The sequence below is a fragment of the Bos taurus genome, chromosome 14 (genome assembly GCF_002263795.3).
Source record: "Bos taurus isolate L1 Dominette 01449 registration number 42190680 breed Hereford chromosome 14, ARS-UCD2.0, whole genome shotgun sequence".
Taxonomy (NCBI): domain Eukaryota; kingdom Metazoa; phylum Chordata; class Mammalia; order Artiodactyla; family Bovidae; genus Bos; species Bos taurus.
This window is the reverse complement of record NC_037341.1, coordinates 64400442-64422847: the sequence shown is the minus strand read 5'-3', so window position 1 is coordinate 64422847 and position 22406 is coordinate 64400442. Positions and strand designations below refer to the sequence as shown.

The window sequence follows — 22406 nt, the reverse complement described above, 5'->3', positions numbered from 1 at the left end:
AAATTATATTTCTGGCAAGATGGAAACTTCAAACACATATGGCATAAAAGATCCTTGCCCATAATGGTCTTAGTGGACAAAAAAAAATTCAAGTAGAATCACAATTGGATTAAGTGCATTTTTTTGGTCTGCTGACAGCCTTAAAAACGAACAGTATACAAAACGAAAAAAAAACGCACACTGATTTTTTAATAACAATTCACTTAAAATCCTCAGATGGAGTGTTATCACTGTTATAAAGTGTCTTTCATATGAATCAAATTAATTATTCTTTGAAAGAAATGTAAGTTATTTTCTTCTTTTAGTGATAAATGGGAAAAGTAAGGAAGATCCACTGGAGAAGGGAATTGGCAACCCATTCCAGTATTCTTGCTTGGAGAATTTCATAGACAGAGGATGCTGATAGGCTACAATGCATGGGGTCGCATAAAGTTGGACACGACTGGGAGATAACAGTACATAAATGTTACTTTAACTTAAAAAAAGGGCATTTTGATAAGAATTTTAATTAAAAATACTATGCATAATTTCAGTACTCTTATGATGGGAACTGTAATAGATGGGTTTACATTTATTTATGGGAATTCCCTGGTGGCTCAGATTGTAAAGAATCTGCCTGCAATGCAGGAGACCCAGGTTCAATCCCTGTGTGGAGAAGAACTCCTGAAGGAAATGGCCACCCAGTTCATTAGTCTTGCCTGGAGAATTCCACGGCTAGAGGAGCCTGGTGGGCTACAGTCCATGGAGTCACATTCTGTATGTGAATAATTAATGAATAGGGCTCCCAAATAAGTTGTGTTCAGTTATTTTGACCATATGCATTTTATTACTTTTAACTGAAGCAGTTGATTTACATTGTTATGCCAATCTCTGCTGTACAGTGAAGTGACTCAGTTTGACACATAGACATTCTTTTTTTTTTTTTTAATTTTGGCTACACCCCAAGGCATGTGGGTTCTTAGTTCCCCAGGGATCAAACCTGCACCCCCTGCAGGGAAAGGCAGAGTTTTAACCACTGGATCACCAGGGAAGTCCCTAGACATTCTGTTCTTTAAACATTCTTTTCCACTGTGGGTTATCACAGGGTATTGCATATAGTTCCCTGAGCTATCCGGTAGGACCTTGTTGTTTACCCATCCTATCTATAATAGCCTGCATCTGCTAATGCCACACGCCCTTGGCAACCATAAGTCGCTTCTGTGAGTCTGTTTTGTAGATGGGTTCGTTTGTGCCATATTTTCGATTCCACATAATATCATACGGTATTTGGCTTTCTCTTTCTGACATAGCCTGAAAGACTTTCTCTTTCTCGTTCTGACTACAGCCATATGGTATGGCTTTCTCATTCTGACTTACTTCACTTAGTATGATAATCTCTAGGTTCATCCATGTTGCTGCAAATGGCATTATTTCTTTCTTTCATATGGCTGAGTAGTATTCCACTGTGGGCTTCCCAGATGGCTCAGTGGCAAAGAATCCGCCTGCCAATGCAGGAACCACAGGGAATGCAGGTTTGCTCCCTGAGTTGGGAAGATCCCCACAGGAGGAAATAGCAACCCACTCCACTACTCTTGCTGGGGTAGTCCCAGGGACAGAGGAACCTGGTAGGCTACAGTCCATCGGGTCGCAGAGTTGGACACGACTGAGCATGCAATGCATGCAGTGTTCCATTGTATTCATGCAGCACATTCTTTGAGGAGGACACAGGAACCCACTCCAGTACTCCTGCCTGGAGAATCCCATGGACAGAGGAGCAGGCTGCCGTCCATAGGTTGCAAAGAGTTGGACAAGACTGAAGTGACTTAGCACACACCTCATTTTCCATTCATCTGTTGATGGGCATTTAGGTTGTCTCCATGCTTTGGCTATTATGAACAGTGCTGCTGAGAACACAGGGGTGCATGTGTCTCTTTGAATTCTAGTTTTGTTTCAGTATATGCTCAGGAGTGGGATTGCTGGGTCATATGGTAATTCTGTTTTTAGATTTCTGAGGATCCTCCAACACTGTTTTTCTATAGTGGCTGCACCAACCTACATTCCCACAACTAGTATAGGAGGGTTCCCTTTTCTCCACAGCCTCTGTAGCATTTATTCTTTGTAGACTTTTTATTGACGGCCATAATGACTGGTATGAGGCAGTACCTCACTGTAGTTTGGATTTGCATTTCTCTAATAATTAGCGATGTTGAGCATCTTTTCATGTGCCTGTATTTTTCATGGCTATCTGTATTCTTTGGAGAAATGTTTACTTAGATCTTCTGCCCACTTTTAGAATGTTTTTTTTTTTTCTGTTGTTGTTGAGTTGTATGAATTATTTGTATATTTTTGGAATTAATCCCTTGTCAGTCACTTCTTTTGCATGTATTTTCTCTCATTCCAAAGGCTGTCTTTTTGTTTTATGGTTTCCTTTGGTGTACAAAAGCTTTTCAGTTGGATTAGGCCCCATTTGTTTATTTTTGTTTTTATTTCTGTTGCCTTGGGAGAAAAACCAAAGAAAACATTGGTGAGATTTATATCAGAGAATGTTTTGCCCTTGATCTCTTCTAGTTTTATGATGTCATGTCTTAGTTAAGTCTTTAAGCCATTTTGAGTTTATTTATGTGTATGGTACAAGGGCGTGTTCTAACTTCATTGATTTACATGTGACTGTCCAACTTTCCCAACTTCACTTTCTGAAGACATTCTTTTTTTCCTTGTATATTCTTGCCTTCTTTGTCAAAAAATAATTGACCATAGGTGTGGGTGTTTATTTCTGGGCTCTCTATACCACACCACTTTGATTATTGTAGCTTTATAGCACTGTCTGAAGTCTGGGAAGGTTATGCCTCCTGCTTTGTTTTCTTCAGGACTGCTTTGGAAATTCTGTTTGTTTATTGTTTCATATAAATTTTAGGTTTGCTCTAGTTCTGTGAAAAGTGATATTTGATATGGATTGTATTAAATCTGTATATTGCTTTGGGTAGTATGGCCATTATGATATTCATTTTTACAGTCCAAGAGAATAGGATATCTTTCCATTTCTTTGAATCATCTTCAGTTTCCTTTATTAATGTTTTATACTTTTCAATGTTTCACCTCTTTGGAGAGGTTTATTCCTAAGTATTTTATTTTGGGGGCTGTGATTTTAAAAGGTATTGCTTTTTAAATTTTCTGATATTTCATTGTTGATGTAAAGAAATGCAACAGATTTCTACAGGTTAATCTTGTAACCTGCTATCTTGCTGAATTCGTTTATCAGTTCTAAGGGTTTTTGTGTGGGGTCTTTGGGGGTTTTTATATATCATTTATATATATATAATATATATATCATGTTACCTGCATATAAGGATTTTACCTCTTCCCTTCCAATTTGGATACCTTTTTATTTTTTTTTCTTGTAGTATTGCTGTGGCTAGGACTTCTAATACTAGGTTGAATACAAGTGGTAAGAGTAGGCCTCTTAGCCATGTTTCAGGTTTTAGCAGGAAGCCTTTCATCTTTTCACAATTGATTATTATATTGGCTGAGGGTTTGTCATAAATAGTTTTTATTATTTTGAGATATGTTCCCTCAATACCCATTTTTATACTGAATGGAATTTTATAGTGAATGAATTTTGTCAAATGCTTTTTCTGCATCTATTGAGATGATCATGTGATTTTTGTCTTTTGTTGATGTGGTATATCACATTGATTTGCATATGTTGAATCATCCTTGTGAACTTGGAATGAATCCCACTTGGTCATGGTGTATCATCTTTTTATGTGCTGTTGGCTTCAGTTTGCTAATATTTTGGTTGAGAATTTTTGTACTTATATTAATCAAAGATATTGGCCTGTAATTTTCTTTTTTGGTTATATCTTTGTCTGGTTTTGGGAGCAGGATAATGATGGCTTCATAGCATTTGATCATAAGTATTCTTGCTTGTAGACATTTTGGCGTCAAAAGTGTCACCACATACATAACTGGGCAATTTTGTTGTGAAAGATAAAATAATGAAAAATAAGAGAATCATTAAAAAGGATATACTGAAACATGAGAAATGAATAACAGAATTGAAAAGTATTGTGAAGTACAAAATATTTGAATACCTTTAAAATGTATGTAGATTCATGGCAATACTGCTCAGTTAACTGATTTTATTTTGTGAATTGTACCTAAGCACTTACCTTCCAGTCTTTCATAGTACTACACATTTTGCTTGTTTGTTGATTTGTCTCCTCTTTGGGCATCACACTTTTTCTTTTTCACTAAAGTTTCTTCCTTTGTCAAGAGAGGTATCAGTTTCCAAATCCTAGGATGCAAATCTGCAACTGAGCTTTGCATCGTGTTTTGAAAGCCTCCTACACCATTATTTGTTGTTGATGTATTGTCACATGTCTGTTAATAGACCTTCCAAAGTTTTATGAGAAATGCGGGTTCCCTGATACATCTTCAAATCACTGAAGGACTTTCAAACTGATGTTATCATTGTCTAGTATAGATGTATGCAGTCTGGCTTTACACTTCCAGGAGGTTTTATCACCATGTTATCTATTAAGTTGATATATGTAGTTATCATTCACTATTTTAAGACCACCACGTCTACTCATCATTTTATAGACCATTACCAGGGCTAAGATTTATGTAATATAAAAATGGGAGTACTGCATCAATAGAGAAATTAAACTAAACTGTCAACCAGTTATTTTTTTATGTCAAAAGTGCCTTAAGGACAATTAGTTATATGGTAAAAATGTTTGTGGTGAAAATGCTTGCAGCCAAGATGCTTACAGCATCTAATAAGGATATGAATAAAACATATGTTGTAAACAAAAATGCAACACAATTGGTAGGTACTGTAGCAAGATATCATGGGTTTCCCCAGTAGCTCAGTGGTAAAGAATCCACCTATAGTGCAGGAGACACAGGAGATGCAGGTTTGATCCCTGAATCAGGAAGATCCCCTGGAGAAGGAAATGACAGTCCACTCCAGTATTCTTGCCTAGAGAATCCCCATGGACAGAGGAGCCTGGCAGGCTATAGTCCATAGGGTTGGACACCACTGAAGTGACTTAGCATGCAGGCATGTGTAGCAGATATGTGTAAGACAAAAGAGGTAAAGAGCAACTCAGATGGGGTAGAAAAGGATCAGGGAAAGCTCTGAGGAGAGAATGTTTGAATTGGGCATGTGAAATATGAATTGGGGCACTGCAGGTAGAAGAGAAAAGGGATTCTCAGGCAGAGGGAACAAATATGAAACAGTTACAACTTATATGTCAGCTGTAAAAAAAAGTAATTTGTTCAGTGGTCTCTTTCAGGAGGTCTGTGAGGTAAAGGCAATTTTCACAATAATGCTAAGATGTTATGTGCCTTTTTCACTGTGTTGATATTTGTGCTGATAATGCTAATGTGATCGTAGGTAAAACTGTTGGCACCTCTATATGTATCAAGGCGGCGTGCTCAGTCACTTCAGTGAGTCAACTCTTTGCAACCCCATGAACTGCACCCCTCCAGGCTCCTCTGTCCATGGAATTTTCCTGGCAAGAATACTGGAATAGGTTGCCACACCCTCCTCCAGGGAATCTTCCTGACCCAGGGATTGAACCCATGTCTCCTGCACTGCAGGCAGATTCTTTACTGCTGAGACAGCAGGGAAGCCCTCCGTGGCACTGAAACAACTGAATTCATTTATAGGAAAACAAGAAAGAGTTTTGCTTAAGAATGCCTAAAAGTATTAGCTTTACTAATGTTGATTGCTGAGCACACACCATTACAATATTCTAATTGATGAAATGGGAAGTAAACAGAACGCATGCCTGTCACATACCAAAGTATAATGGTTATCTCCAGAAAAACCACTTGTGTAATTGCGTGAGTTGCTAGCTGACCCAGTTACTCTTCTCACAGAGCACCATTTCACTTGGTAAGGCTGGCATACAAATTATAGTTATTCAGACTTGGTATTTAGAAAATGTATATTCAAAAATGTACAAAGTCTGTTACATCAAGGAAAACAACAGTATTTTTTCCATTGATGCTATTTCACTGTATGCAAGTTCAACATTTTGTTATACGCTCACCAGTCAGTTGGTATTTGTATAGTATTCACACTTTGGCTACTATGAATAATGCTGCTATGAATGTTAGCACACAAATGTTTGTGTGGAAATGTCTTCATTTCTCTCGGGTAGATTCCTAGGAGCAGAATTGCTGAGTAGTATAGTAACCATTTGGCAGTTTTTCAGGAATTGCCAAATTTCTCCAAAGTGTCAGTTACATTCCCACCATCAATCTATATGTTTTTAGTTTCTCCACATCCTTGTAAACATTTGCTTGTTATTGTTCAGTCGCTAAGTTGTGTCCGACTCTTTGTGACCCCATGGACTGCAACATTCCAGGCTTCCCTTGTTCTTCACTGTTTCCCAGAGTTTGCTCAATGTCATGTCCATTGAATCAGTGAAGCCATCCAACCATCTCATCCTCTGTCGTCTCCTTCTCCCACTCTCAATCTTTCCCAGCATCAGGGTCTTTTCCCGTGTGTTAGCTCTTCACATCAGGTGGCCAAAGTACTGGAGCTTCAGCTTCAGCATCTGTCCTTCCAATGAATATTCAGGATTGATTGGTTTGATCTCCTTGCTGTCCAAAGGACTCTTAAAAGTCTTCTCTAGCACCACAACTCAAAAGCATCAATCCTTCAGCCCTCAGTCTTCTTTATGGTCCAACTCTTTGTCATTGTCTGTATTTCTAGACATTCTAGAGAGTATGAGTTGGTATCTTATTGTGGTTTTCATTTATTTCCCTAATGACTAATGATGTTAAACAGCTTTCCATGTGCTTATTGGCTATTCATATATTTTTCTTTGCTGAACAGTTTATTCTAATATTTTGCTCATTTTAAAATCAGGTTATTACTGAAGTTTAGGAGTTCTTCATATGCTCTAAATATAAGTCCTCTGGCAGATTAATAATTTGCAAATATTTTCTTCCAGTCCTTTGTTCTCTTTCATTTTTTAATGGGATTTTTTTAAACTTTTATTTATTATTACTGATAATTTTATTTTTTGGTTGCCCTGGGTCTTGGTTGCTGCACGTGGGCTCTCTCTAGTGTGGCGAGAGAACTACTCTGTCTTGTGTAGCGTGGGCATCTCACTGTGGTGGCCTGTCTTACTGCAGAGCACTGTCTCTAGGGCACATGGGCTTCAACAGTTGCTGAACATGGCTCACGGACTTAGGTTCCCTGTGGCATGTAGAATCTTCCCAGACCAAGGAGCAAATCCGTGTCCCGGCACTGGCAGGCGAATTCTTTAAGCAATGGACCACCAGGTAAGTCCTAATGGCATCTTCTGAAGCACAAAGTTTTAAAATTTTATACACTGCCATTTATCTACTTTTTCTTTTATAGAGCTATGCGGAAAAGTCTTTGACTAACTCAAGGTCATAAGGATATTTCTCCTGCCTCCTTTCAAGGGTTTCTGTTTTGTTGCTTAATACAGATCTATTATCAATTTTGAGGGAGATTTTGCATACAGTGTGAGATAATTTCTCACTGAATTGCCTTGACACCTTCACTGAAAATTAATTGATGATAAATATATGGATTTATTTCTGGATTCTCAATTCTATCACATTGATCTCTGTCTCAGTCAAACTGTGAAACTGACTTTCCTGGATGTTTTGCTCTTGTTCTTGGATTGTCCCATCATATTGACAAAACTCCTGGGAATGAGTTTTTTTCCCACATTCTAATCGAAATCAAATCAGCCCCCTTTGGCAGCAAGGTTACTGGTCCTTAGGGCTGTCTTACTTTGGTAGAACTACTCCACTACGGAACAGGATTGGGGGAATGGAAGCAGGCTAGACCAAGATTCCATAAACTCCCAACTATTTCTATTAAGTTTCAGTAGTTTTTCCTGAATAAATGTTTCTCAATTTATTATATGTCTTTTTTCAATCTCTGGAATTCTAAAGTAGTTGTTTTGAGAATTCTGTCTAGTTTTATTGTTCCTTTTTGGTGATGTGATTTGCTAAACTTCTCAGTCATTCTACAAGTCCCACCCTACTTAGCAATTTAGTATTTTTTTTAAGTTGCTAAAGGCACCACATTTGATATGTCAAAACTAAGCATATGCTTTCTAACACTTCTTTCTGAAAAACCTACAGATGTGATAGTAAAGAAGCTCAAAGAGAATAAATATATAACAGTATTGAAGATTGGAAAGGAATTCATCAGAGGATCAGAGGTTTTAACGATATTTGTAAGGGAGAAAGCTACTGGAGCATATTGACATATAAACCAGGGTGGAGAAAAGAAACAATTATGATGGTTTGAAAGGACAAAGCATAGTAGTCACATTTCATCTTCTTGGTTAGGACTGTGAGGATACCTTTTTACAATTGACTGGGTATTTATGTCCCCCCAGAATTCATACTTTGAAATCCTAATTCCCAGTGTGATGTTACGGGATGTAGGGTCTTTAGGAGGTTATTAGGTCATGAGGGTAGAGTCCTAATGAATGGAATTAGTGCCTTTATCATATAGACCTCATATAGACCCCCAAGTTCCCTTCTCCTTTCTGCCATATGCACACACACAGCAAGAAGGCTGTCATCTATAAACCAAGAGGCTCCTCACCAGGTACTGAAACTACAGACAACATGATCTTGGACTCTCAGCCTCCAGAACTGGGAGAAATAAGTTTGTTGTTTATAAGCTATCCAGTCAATAGTATTCTCTTATAGAACCTTGAACTAAGACACTTTGTTAGATTCTGGTGCTACTGTATGGGAGAAACTCCATTGTCCCTCATGTTCTGGGGCTCCTGACTTTGCCTTCTGAGACGAGCTTCCTTATCTATTATCCTCTAAGCCATGTCTGAAGTTGGAATTGGAAAGTGGGCCTCTTTGGAGGTTGAATAATTTCACAGCCTGCTTTCTGATGATGATGTAAGTTTGGTAGCTGGTGGTTGTTTAATAGACTGAAAAATTACAGGCATTTTCAGGCCAGGTTTGTGGTTTTGTTGTGAATGTAATTGCATCAAAATTTAGTACGTTTTCAATCTATTTCAATCTATTTATTGGTTCCATGTCAAAATTTCTTCTTGTCATGATTCTTAAGCCTGCCAACTCTTATGTATTCACTTCTGTGCTTAGCACATTTCACTCTCTGTTATTTTAATGGTGGCTATTTTATGGTCATCTAAAACAGTAGGCTGGATTTTGACTTTTGTAATAGGGCCACCACTGTCCACATGAAAACTCTTAATGAGCAAGTTTTGAAAAGGGCACTGAACAAAGGCTTTGTTTTATGAGGCATAGTTGCAGTTGACATTCTCAGCTTTGCAGGCCCAAACTATTAGATTTTACCTCAGTTTTAATTGCAAGCCACACTCACAGAATGTGACTCCCTTAGCTTTCCTTTTTAATTGAAAATGGGGGTAATTCTTGCCCGATATATCTCTCATGATACCTTGATAAAACTGTAACACATAAACAGCCACCAACACATAAACAGACACCAATATTCTTTTTTGGGGAGACTACTTCCTTAAAAAGCTATGAGCAGAGACTTCCCTGGCAGTCCAGTGGTTAAGAATCTGCATGCCAATGCTGGGGACGTGGGTTCAGTCCCTGGTCCGGGAAGATCTCACATGCCTCAGAGAAACTAAGCCTGTGGGCCACAACTGCTGAGCCCATGTTATAGAGCCCTCGAGCCACAACTATCGGGCCCACATGTCACAACTACTGAAGCCCACGTGCCTAGAGCCCATGCTCTGCAACGAGAAACCACCACAGTGCGAAGCCCACATACTAGAGAGTAGACCCACTCACCACAGCTAAAGAGAGCCACGTGCAGCAGTGAAGACCCAGCACAGCCAAAAATAAAGAAATAGAATTTAAATTTTAAAAATTCATTTGATGAAAAAAAGAAAAGTATGGACACAGCAAGCACTGTTCTGCCTTCTAAGTTGTCAGAAGTAACAGGTTCACCAAATATTTTTCCATGACATTGCAAAGGTAACCACCTTTCTACCTTCAAATACATGTTTCCTTGCTGCCCAATGACTGACGGATGAATGAATGTCACGTTTTCAGTTTTTGTTATGGCAATTTTTTTTTATCAGTTAAGGTAAAGTATAAACTGCTGCTGCTGCTAAGTTGCTTCAGTCGTGTCCGACTCTGTGCGATCCTGTAGACGGCAGCCCACCAGGCTCCCCGTCCCTGGGATTCTCCAGGCAAGAACACTGGAGTGGGTTGCCATTTCCTTCTCCAATGCATGAAAGTGAAAAGTGAAAGTGAAGTCACTCAGTCGTGCCCAAGTCCTAGCGACCCCATGGACTGCAGCCTACCAGGCTCCTCCGTCCATGGGATTTTCCAGGCAAGAGTACTGGAGTGGGTTGCCACTGCCTTCTCCGAAGTATAAACTACAATAACAAAAAAGCACAGAAATAAAGTGACTCAAATAAGACTGAGATTTTTCTCTCACCTAAAAGTCCAGAGCAAGGCATCACTTCTTCATGAGGTCATCCAGAGACCAGGTTATGTAATTCCTTAGGAAAGTGCCCCATCTATCTGGTGGGACCTTGTCAGCCAGCACTACAACTGTGATTGTAGGAAGAGGGAAGAGAAAATAACTGGCAAGCATTTTCATTCTAAAAAGACTTGAATGGATATTTCACACTTTTGCTTCCATACCCTTGACCTGACATTGGACATAACATATGGCCATATCTAGCTACAAGGAAGACTGGGAAATGATAGTTAATTTTAGTTATGTAGTCACGTGTGAGCTACGTGTGTGCTAAGTCGCTTCAGTCATGTCCGACTCTTTGTGATCCCATGGACTGTAGCCCTCCAGGCTCCTCTGTCCATGGGATTCTCCAGGCAGGAATACTGGAATGGGCTACCATTTCCTTCTCCAAGGGCTCTTTCTGATCCAGGGATCGAACCCATGTCTCTTATGTCTCTTGGATTGGCAGGTGGGTTCTTTACCACTAGTGCTACCTGGGATGCTCAAGTAGTCATGGCACAGCTAAAACTTGGAGATTTCATTACTAAAAGGAATGCGTTGGATAGATGCTGGGAAACAGCAACCTCTATTGCAATAGGTTTGAGAAGACTGATTATCTCTTAAAAGTAACATACTGTTGAATTTTTTAAAAACTAGTTTTATAATAATTACATTAAACAAGAAGTTTCTAAAATAACAACTATTTCAGGACAGGCCTATACACTAAGTATTTGACTCTGGAAAACAAAACAGTATGGAGCTTTTTAATCTTTTAAAAACTATATAAGAGTCAGATGTACAGAATTCTAATTCAGAACCGATATATACTACAAAGTGATCACCCCCACAAACCTAGTTGCCATCCATCACAATGCAGTTGATCCCCTCCACCCATGTTGCCCACCTCCCAATCTCCTTCCCATCTGGTAACTGCTAATTTGTTCTCTGTATCTATGAGGGTTCTTTTGTTTGTTCATTGCTTTCTTTTAGATCCCACTTATGAGTGAAATCATATTGTATCTGTCTTTGCCTGACTTATTTCATTTAATATCTTCAAGGTCCTTTATGTTGTCTCAAATGGCAGGATTTCATTCATTTATGGTTGAATAGTATTGTTATCCCATTGTATGTCTCATATATATATGTCAACATCTTATATACAGACCTATATATATGTGTGTGTGTGTGTCAGCATCTTTATCCATCCATTCCATTGATGGACACATAGGTTGTTTACATATCTTGGCTATTGCAAATAATGCTGCAATGAACATAGAGAATGTATTTTTTCAAATCAGTGTGTTCATTTTCTTCAGATATATACCTGAAAGTGGAATAGTGGGATCACCCCACTCCGGTACTCTTGCCTGGAAAATCCCATGGATGGAGGAGCCTGGTAGGCTGTAGCCCATGGGGTCGTTAAGAGTCAGACATGACTGAGCGACTTCCCTTTCACTTTTCACTTTCATGCATTGGAGAAGGAAATGGCAACCCACTCCAGTGTTCTTGCCTGGAGAATCCCAGGGACGGGGGAGCCTGGTGGGCTGCCATCTATGGGGTCGCACAGAGTCGGACACGACTGAAGCGACTTAGCAGCAGCAGCACGGGAGTTATAGTCATAATCTTTTAAGGAATCTCCATGCTGTTTTCTACAAGCTGTACCAATTTACAGTCCCACCAACAGTGTATGAGAATTCCCTTTTCTGCACATCCTCACCAACATTTGCTATTTCTTGTCTTTTTAATATAGTTATTCTACTGGTATGGGGTGATATTTTATTATGGGTTTGATTTGCATTTCCCTAAAAATTAGTAATGCTGAACACTTTTCCATGTATCTGTTGGTCATCTGTATGTCTTCACTGGAAAAATGTCTATTCAGGTCCTCTGCCTATTTTAAAATCAGGGTTTTTTTTTTAATTGTATGATTTGTATATTTTTAATATTAACCTCTTGTCAAATATATGATTTGCAAATATCTTCTCTCATTAAGTTGGAAAAGGGCATGACAACCTACTCCACAATTCTTGCCTGGAGAATCCTATGGACAGAGGAGCCTTGCAGGCTACAGTCCATGGGGTCACAAAGGGTCACACATGATTAAGTGACTGACACACACGCTTTCTCTCACTAAGTATCCACAAAAACATTGCTAAGACTGGTGTCAATGAAGATATTGCTTGTTTTCTTCCAGGAATTTTATGGTTTCAGGTCTTACATCAAGACTTTAATTCATTTTGAGTTAATTCTTGTATGTGGTGTAAGACAGTGATCTAGTTTTTCAACAATATTTGTTGGAAGGATGTCTTTTCTCCGTTGTGTATTTTTACTTTCTTGTTGTAAATTAATTTTCCATAGATGTGTGGGTTTATATGTGGATTTTCTATTCTGTTCCATTGATCTGTGTGTTTGTATTTGTGCCAGTACCATACTGTTTTGATTATTGTAGCTTTGTAGTATAGCTTGAAATCAGGGAGCATGATGCCTCCTGTTTTGTTCTTCATTCTTCGTTGTTTTGATTCTTTGGGTCTTTTGTGATTCCACACAAGTTTTAGAATTATTTGTTCTACTTCTGTGAAATATGCCATTGAAATTTTGATACGGATTTCACTGAATCTGTAGATTGCTTTAGATAGTTAGGATATTTCAACAATATTAATTCTTCCAATGCATGAACACAGAATACTTTTCCACTTATTCATGTCTTCTTCCATTCCTTTCATCAGTGTCTTATAAGTTTTTAATAAGCATGTTTTTGCCTCCTTGATTAAATTTATTCCTGGTATTTTATTATTATTGATGCAATTTTAAGAGGAATTGTTTTCTTAATTTCTCTTTCTGAAAGTTCTTTATTAGTTTATAGAAAAGTCACAGATTTCTGTGTATTGATATTGTATCCTGTTACTAAATTCATTAGTTAGAAAATTTTTTAGTGGACTGTTTAGGGTTTTCTGTATATAGATAGTATCATGCCATCAGCAAACAGTGATAGTTTTACTTCTTCCCACTCTGATTCCTTTATTTCCTTCTCTTACCTAGCTGTTACGGCTAGAAGTTCCAATACCATGTTGAATAAAACTGGTGATAGTGGATAGCCTTGTCTTGGTCCTGATCTTTGAGGAAATGCTTTCAGCTTTTCACAGTTGAGTATATTGGCTGTGGATTTGTCACATATGGTCTTTATTATGCCAAGGAATGTTCCCTTTATACTCCCTTTGTTGAGTGTTTTTATGATAGATGACTGAACTCTTTTATTAGGTTTTGGGTTTTTGGTTTTTTGTGGGGTTTTTTTGGTCACACTGTGCAGCATGTGGGATGCTAGTTCCCCACCCAGTTCCACGGTGGAAGCATGGAGTCCTAACCACTGGACCTCCAGAGAAGCCCCTCTTTCAGGTTTTGATTGTAGAATTCTTTCTCTTTTAAATCTAAATGAAAACTTTGCTAGATATACTTTGCTGTATTTTATTTGCCTTTCAACACTTTAAATATAATGTATCTCCCTTATTGCCAGCAAACTTTTTGCTGAAAAGTCAGCTAAGAGTCTTGTGGGAGTTCCTTATTCATAACTAGTTACATCTTTCCTTAATGTTAAAAAAAAAACTTTTTCATTTTTGCCATTTTGACTACAATTTGTCTTGGTTTGGATCTTTTTGGCCTCACTTTGAAACTTTTGGTGCTTCTTGAACCTAGATGTCTCTTTCCTTCCCCAGGTTAAGGAAGTTTTCCATTATTATATCTTCATAAAATTTCTCTACCCCTTTCTCTCTCTATTCTTTTTCTCTACCCTTATAATGCAAATGTTAGTACTCTTGATGTTATCCCTGAGGTCTTTTAAACTATCCTCATTTTTAAAAATTCTTTTTTCCTTTCTTCTGTTCAGCTTGGTGATCTCCACTACTCTGTCTTCCAGATTGATGATTCATTGTTCTGTATCATCTAATAGACTATTGATTTCTTCTACTGTATCTTTGCAGTTAGTGTATTTTTTGGTTTTGTCAGATTCTTCTCATTTCTGAAAAATCTGACTGTATTTTCCATTCTTTTTTTCAAGTTTGGTGGGCATATTTATGATTTTTACCTTGAACTCTATATTGGGTGGATTGCTTAGCATCACCTCATTTAGTTCTTCCTCTGAAGTTATGTCTTTTTCCTTCTTTTAGAAGATATTCCTCTGTCTCCTCATTTTGCCCAGTACTGTTTATTTCTAGACAGAGGTCAATCAGTTGTATTTATTGATGTTAGAGAATTATCTTATATGGGTGATGCCATATGAGGCTCAGCAGAATGCTCCCCTCTGGTCATCAGAGGTATTTGCTCTGGAGGTGCCCCTTACACGGGCTGTGTATATTTCCTTAGGTTGTGGCAGGGCTGACAACACAGGGTGCCCTGATAGGCAGGTCTGGACCCTGAATTGGTTAAGCATATTCAAAAGCAGAGACATTACTTTGCCAACAAAGGTTCGTCTAGTCAAGGCTATGGTTTTTCCTGTGGTCATGTATGGATGTGAGAGTTGGACTGTGAAGAAGGCTGCGTGCTGAAGAATTGATGCTTTTGGACTGTGGTGTTGGAGAAGACTCTTGAGAGTCTCTTGGACTGCAAGGAGATCCAACCAGTCCATTCTGAAGGAGATCAGCCCTGGGACTTCTTTGAAGGGAATGATGCTAAAGCTGAAACTCCAGTACTTTGGCCACCTCATGCGAAGAGTTGACTCATTGGAAAAGACTCTGATGCTGGGAGGGATTGGGGGCAGGAGGAGAAGGGGATGACAGAGGATGAGATGGCTGGATGATACGTATCACTGACTCGATGGACGTGAGTCTCAGTGCACTCCGGGAGTTGGTGATGGACAGGGAGGCCTGGCATGCTGCGATTCATGGGGTCGCAAAGAGTCGGACACGACTGAGCGACTGATCTGACCTGATCTGATCTGATGTCTTCTTCAGAGGCTGTCGCCTACAGAAGTCAGAACCTGGTCTTCATGCAGCTGCCTATATGGCCTGAGGGGACTGGAGGCTGGCACTAGCCTACTGGTGGGTAGTGCTGGGTCCCTGTACAGCTGACTGCTTGACCCGGGAGGACCTGATGCTGGAGCCATCCTGCTGGTGGGCATATTAGCACCCAGTGCTAGTAGGCTAGAGGGATTATTCCAAAGTGGCAGTTGCCATCACCATTTTTATTGCAGTAAAATGACTTCCCCAAATGGCTGCTGCCATGTCTCCATCCCTAAAGGAAGTCCCAGCTGACTCCTGCATCTCCAGGATGTTCTCCAAGATCAATAAACAGGTTGGACACTGGCTCCTTTCAAACTACTGCCTCTGTGGTGGAACTCAGACCATGTGAAATTTTGTGTGTACCATTAAGACTAGAGATCTCTTCAAGAAAATTAGAGATACCAAGGGAACACTTCATACAAAGATGGGCACAACAAAGGACATAAACAGTATGGACCTAACAGAAGCAGAAGATATTAAGAAGAGATGGCAAGAACACACAGAAGAACTATACAAAAAAGATCTTATGACCCAGATAACCACGATGGTGTGATCACTCATCTAGAGCCAGACATCCTGGAATGCAAAGTCAAGTGGGCCTTAGGAAGCATCACTATGAACAAAGCTAGTGGAGGTGATGGAATTCCAGTGGAGCTATTTCAAATCCTAAAAGATGATGCTGTGAAAGTGCTGCACTCAATATGCCAGGAAATTTGGAAAACTCAGCAGTGGCCACAGGACTGGAAAAGGTCAGTTTTCATTCCAATCCCAAAGAAAGGCAATGCCAAAGAATGCTCAAACTACTGCATAACTGCACTCATCTCACACGCTAGCAAATTAATGCTCAAAATTGTCCAAGTGAGGCTTCAATAGTACATGAACGGAGAACTTTCAGATATTCAAGCTGGATTTAGAAAAGACAGAGAAACCAGAAGTCAAATTGCCAACATCTGTTGGATCATGGAAAAAGCAAAGAGAGTTCCAGAAAAACATCTATTTCTGCTTTATTGACTATGCCAAAGCTTTGACTGTGTGGATCACAACAAATTGTGGAAATCTTCAAGAGATGGGAGTACCAGACCGCCTGACCTGCCTCCTGAGAAATCTGTGTGCAGGTCAAGAAGCAACAGTTAGAACCGGACATGGAACAACAGACTGGTTCCAATTTGGGAAAGGAGTATGGCAAGGCTGTATATTGTCACCCTGCTTATTTGACTTATATGCAGAGCATATCATGAGAAACGCTAGGCCGGATGAAGCACAAGCTGGAATCAAGATTCCCAGGAGAGATATCAATAACCTCAGATATGAAGATGACACCACCCTTATGGTAGAAAGTGAAGAGGAACTAAAGAGCCCCTTGATAAAAGTGAAAGAGGAGAGTGAAAAAGCTGGTGTAAAACATTCAAAAAACGAAGATCATAGCATCCAGTCCCATCATTTCATGGCAAATAGATGGGGAAACAATGTGAACAGTGACAGACTTTATTTTCTTGGGCTCCAAAATCACTGCAGATGGTGACCGCAGCCATGAAATTAAAAGACGCTTGCTCCTAGGAAGAAAAACTATGACCAACCTAGACAGCATACTAAAAAGCAGACATTACTTTGCTAACAAAGGTCCATCTAGTCAAAGCTATGGTTTTTCCAGTAGTCATGTATGGATGTGAAAGTTGGACCATAAAGAAAGCTGAGCACTGAAGAATTGATGCTTTTGAAGTGTGGTGTTTGAGAAGACTCTTGAGAGTCCCTTGTACTGCAAGGAGATCCAACCAGTCAATCCTAAAGGAAATCAGTCCTGAATATTCAAAGGAAGGATTGATGCTGAAGCTGAAACTCTAATACTCTGGCCACCTGATGTGAAGAACTGACTCTTTGGAAAAGACCCTGATGCTAGGAAAGATTGAAAGCAGGAAGAGAAGGGGACAACAGAGGATGAGATGGTTAGATGGCATCACCGACTTGATGGACATGAGTTTGAGCAAGCTCCAAGAGTTGGTGATGGACAGGGAAGCCTGGCGTGCTGCAGTCCATGGGGTCACAAAGAGTTGGGACACAACTAAGCAATGAACTGAACTTAAGAATACAGTCCCTTCCTGAGAAAGAAAAATGGAGCTGGAGGAATCAGGCTCCCTGATTTCAGACTGCTGCTCTTAGCACTTCAGTCGTGTCCCACTCTGTGCAACCCCCACAGACATCAGCCCACCAGGCTCCCCTGTCCCTGGGATTCTCCAGGCAAGAACACTGGAGTGGGTTGCCATTTCCTTCTCCAATGCATGAAAGTGAAAAAGTGAAAGTGAAGTCGCTCAGTCGTGTACGACTCTTAGCGACCCCATGGACTGCAGCCTACCAGGCTCCTCCATCCATGGGATTTTCCAGGCAAGAGTACTGGAGTGGGGTGCCATTGCCTTCTCCGTGATTTCAGACTATACCACAATAAATAGCAGCAGTATCTTTTTGGATCCACTTCCTAGAGGTGGTGCCCACCAGTACTGCCATTAGCCTCAGATTGCATAAGTGGTTCCTGCCTGTGACTCAGTCCTCAAGGAGTAACCCAACTGATTTTTGCCTCTCTAAAAAGATGCTTCAAGATTAGTACATGGGTCCCTTTTCCTATGGTTCATGAACTTTTCCAACTGGTATTTTTGTGATGGTTTTCAGGTCAAGTGAGTCTATGCACAAGCTCTTTAAGAACAGGTTTCCCATTTCTTGGTTCTATAGTTCTCCTGTGCATATTCCCAATTGGGTTTTCAAAGCCAGGTATTTGGGTGCTTATCTCTCTTTTACAGTATCTAGAAGCTTGTGTACCTGATGTGGAGTTTGAATCCCTCATTCATCTAGAAGAAAGATCTGTGCCTTTGAGATCCCTCTCAATTGTGAATTACTACATCTGGAGTGTGGGTTTTTCCTTGGTGAGCCTGTATCTCTACCTTTCCTACTGGTCTTGCTGGTGTTCTTTTAACCTTTTTTGTGGAAGCTTTATTCATCCAGTTTTCAGGTTCCTTTCTCAGGGAGTTATTTCATATGCAGTTGTAGATCTGCTGAGTGTGTCTGTGTGAGGAGCTGAGTTCAGGATCTTCCTGCACTGTCATCTTGAACCCTCCCCCACTTCATCTTTTGACCTAAATCTCTAATTTAAAATACAGAAATAACTGCTCATGGAGGAATACACCAAGACTCTATATACAGTTACAGATTAAAAAATCTCCAATATCATAAACTCACAGAATTACATATTAGTGCTAAAAAAGGACGCTTTGTTTCTTATACATAAGTAAACTGAGACCAAAAAAGGCAAAAATAAATGGCTCTATATCAGAAAGACAGTAACAGATCCAAGATTAGAACAAATTTCTACTGAATCTTTGTATATACACCAACTGAGATACTTTTTGAAGTAAAAAGTTTACTATAATTTTTAAAAAGGGTATGTCAATTAAGAAACAAATTATTCACAGATTCAGTTCAGTTCAGTTCAGTTCAGTCACTCAGTTGTGTCTGACTCTTTGCAACCCCATGAACTGCAGCATGCCAGGCCTCCCTGTCCATCACCAACTCCTGGAGTTTACCCAAACTCATGTCCACTGAGTCAGTGATGCCATCACTAAATACTATAATTTTCAATTACGTAATAAATGATAAACATACCCATTTAAGAAATGTAACATGAATTAGGTTATACCTTTAAAACTAAATTTTTTATGAAAAAAATAATATTCACAATCTGAATCTGACTCAACTGGCCACATTACTGATAGATTACTGCACTATTATATTTATTTCAAAATAGTTACTCACTGCAAACAATAATATAAAGAAAGTATAACCTCAATTTTCCCATGTATTGAAGGGTGTAAAGCTGACATAGTTTACAGAGTAATTTGTGTGTTTTTAAAATGTAAGACTTCTAAAAGTAAGTTGTTTTTTCTTTATGAGGACTTATAAAATCAAGAAGCATATCAGATGTAAACATGTAGCTCAGTTAGAATTTATTTATTTATGTGTACAAATCCAATGCAGATTTAAGGGCACTTTTAAGATTACCTAAAATATAGTGTATGTCACTGACATTATATCTAAGTAAGGAATTTATTTTATGTTCTATTAATTCAATAAACATTGGTTGAGCATCTCCTTTAGGCATTATACTTCCAAAGATGATATAAAAAAAGAAATAATTCAAGTGGATGTAAAACAGATACCACTAGAACAAATAAGCTGTCATTAGTTAGAAGGCACTCTTGGCAGTGTTACAGAGCTAGCAGGTGCGATACTTTAAAAAAAATGATATGCTAGATAAGTATAATTTGAAGATTCCATTGTAATTAGGGATTTCAAAAAGTAAAACATAAAAACTCTCCAACGTCTAAAGTAATAGTTCTCAATTAGGGATGATTTGGCAATGTCTGGAGATATTCTGGGTCACGATCACCGAGGAGGTGCTACCAGCGCACAGTGTGGGAGCCAGGTGTATTTTTAAACATTCAACAGTGCACAGGAGAGTCCTTCACAACAGAGAGCTAGCTGGCCAAAAATGTCAACAGTGCCAAGACTGAGAAATCCAAGCCTAAAGTGATTTAAGTGATTGGATGTGATTTAATAAGTATTAATTTATTGTCTGAAAGACACAATGACACATAGATCTATTCTCATAAATATGAAAAAATGATGTAGTTACAACAAAGATTATTAAATATACTTTATACAAACAAGCCACTTTGCTGTGCATTTCTAATTACAAAAATACCAATGAAAACATTGTTTGAATAGCATTATACTGACTTTCTTCAATGAGCAGTGACTTTTTACTTTCCCGAGATTTTACAGTGCAGATATTTCTTTCATTTCAGCAAATCCTTAAAGAACATCTATTTTACAGATGTTCTGTGTAAGATACTGAAATTCAAATGACAGCTTTAACCAGGAAATTAAATTACAATCAATGTAACTAGTGCTATTATAGAGTAATGAACAAGCTATAGTGTTAGGACAGAAGGGTGAGTGATAACTCATGCAGCGGTTTAGAAATCTGCAGTGAAATAAGAATATCAAAGATAGCATCCCAGAGGAACAAATGTCTGATCTGAAGCACTGTTTACATCAGAAGACAGGAGGGCCTTACATGTCATGCTAAATAAAACACTTCTATTTTAGAGATACTAATTAAAACTCACATCCAAGGTGGTAAGAATCTGAAATAAGGCAGCCATCCACTGGGGGATGAGAGAAGGAGAAAACGCACTGAAGGCATGTTAAGGAATCAGTAGAGCTAATGAGAAGATTCTTCCTGAGCACTAATATAAGGAAACCGACTCTAGTGGCATAAGTTGAGACTAACTCATGCTGTGAGATGCTTTCAGGGTAGGCCAAAAATGAACATGCAAGTATTTATAATATAAAAATTTCCATCGGAGAAAACTCCCCTCTCCTGCTTCTCCTAGGGGGAAGGACAGAGTGACAATTTTGCAATATATCCATTCTTCCTAACAATGCCTGCCCTCAACAGAAACTATTCTGCGACAGCCTAACAGGCTGTGGTTTTCACCAAAGCCTAACTGACATGGGAGGGGGGAAATACCCAACCAGGCTCACTAAAGGAAAGAGATCTAATCATGGGACTATACAACACCTCCTCCTCCCACATTCTATCACCACATCAACAGCACTCCTGTATAATGTCGGGGATTACAGATAAAAGAACTGCAAGCCTCAGACCCTATTAAGAGATCTCTAAGAAAACCCAAAAGCACAGGAAGAAAATAACAAAGACATAGAGGAAATTTCAGTCACTGGCACCACAGATACAGCAAACATTAAATACAGCCTAACTTCTAGTCAGATAAATACAAAATCTCACACACTAAAGGTCCATAAACCTCAGTTCCTTTTACCTGATGCCTCATATCTTACTTTCAAAAAATACTACAAAGCATGTTAAAAGGCATAAAAACATATCTGAAGAGACAAAAAGCAAGCATCAAATCATAATCAGTATGACAGAGACTTCAGAATGATCAGACCAAAAACTTAAAATCACTATGATTCATGTGTTAAGAGATTTTAATAGAAAGAAGTGTACAACATGCAAGAACATCTGAGTAACATAAGCAGAGAGACAGAAATCCAAACAAAGAATCAAAAGAAAATGCTAGTAACTAACTGAAAGCACTGAAACAAAAATGAAGAATGTCTTGGATGAATTTATCAATAGACTAAATACAGCAGAGGAAAGAATCAGTGGGCTTAAAGAGAAGTTAACAGAAAATTCCAAAACTGAAATGCAAAGAGGAAAAAAAACAATGAAAAAGAAAAGAATATCCAAGAACTATGGGACTATTACAAAAGATGTGACATGTACATAATGAAATAGCAGGGAGAAAAGGAACAGAACACTTGAAGTAATAATGATGGAATTTTCAAAAATTAATGAAAGACACAAAACTACTGATCCAAAAAGCTCGGCGATTACAGCAGGACATTTATACAAAAATCTACACCTATCATGTTTGAACTGCAGAAAGTCAAAGATGAAGAGAAAATCTTGAAGGAATCTGAGAGTCAAGAAAAGAATTGCACTTGCCTTCTCTTTAGAAACCACGCAAAAAGAGAGTGAAGTGTTTGAAAGGTTGAAAGAGAAAAAGAAATACTTAGAATTTTGTATCCAGTGAAACTACCCTTCAAAATTAAAGGAGAAATAAAGATATTTTAAGGCAAACAATAGACCTTCCTTAAAAGAAATATTAAAAGAAGTTCTTCAGAGAGAAGGGAAATGGTATAGGTCAGAAACTCAGATCTACACAAAGAATGAAAGCGTATTAGGGGAATAAATGAAGGAAAAATAATACCTTTTATTTCCTTATTATGAGTTGACCTAGGAGAAAACAGTTGTTAAAAATAATAACATCAACAATACATTCAGCAATTATAGCTTATAGATAAGTGAAATT

The 22406-nt window shown here is 38.7% G+C and overlaps 1 long non-coding RNA gene across 1 annotated transcript in view; it reads left to right on the top strand.

Annotated features, from left to right (window-relative positions):
- Positions 1 to 22406, top strand: part of LOC132342150 (uncharacterized) — a 162701-nt gene that overhangs the window by 19798 nt on the left and 120497 nt on the right. The gene's annotated exons all lie outside the window — the stretch shown is intronic.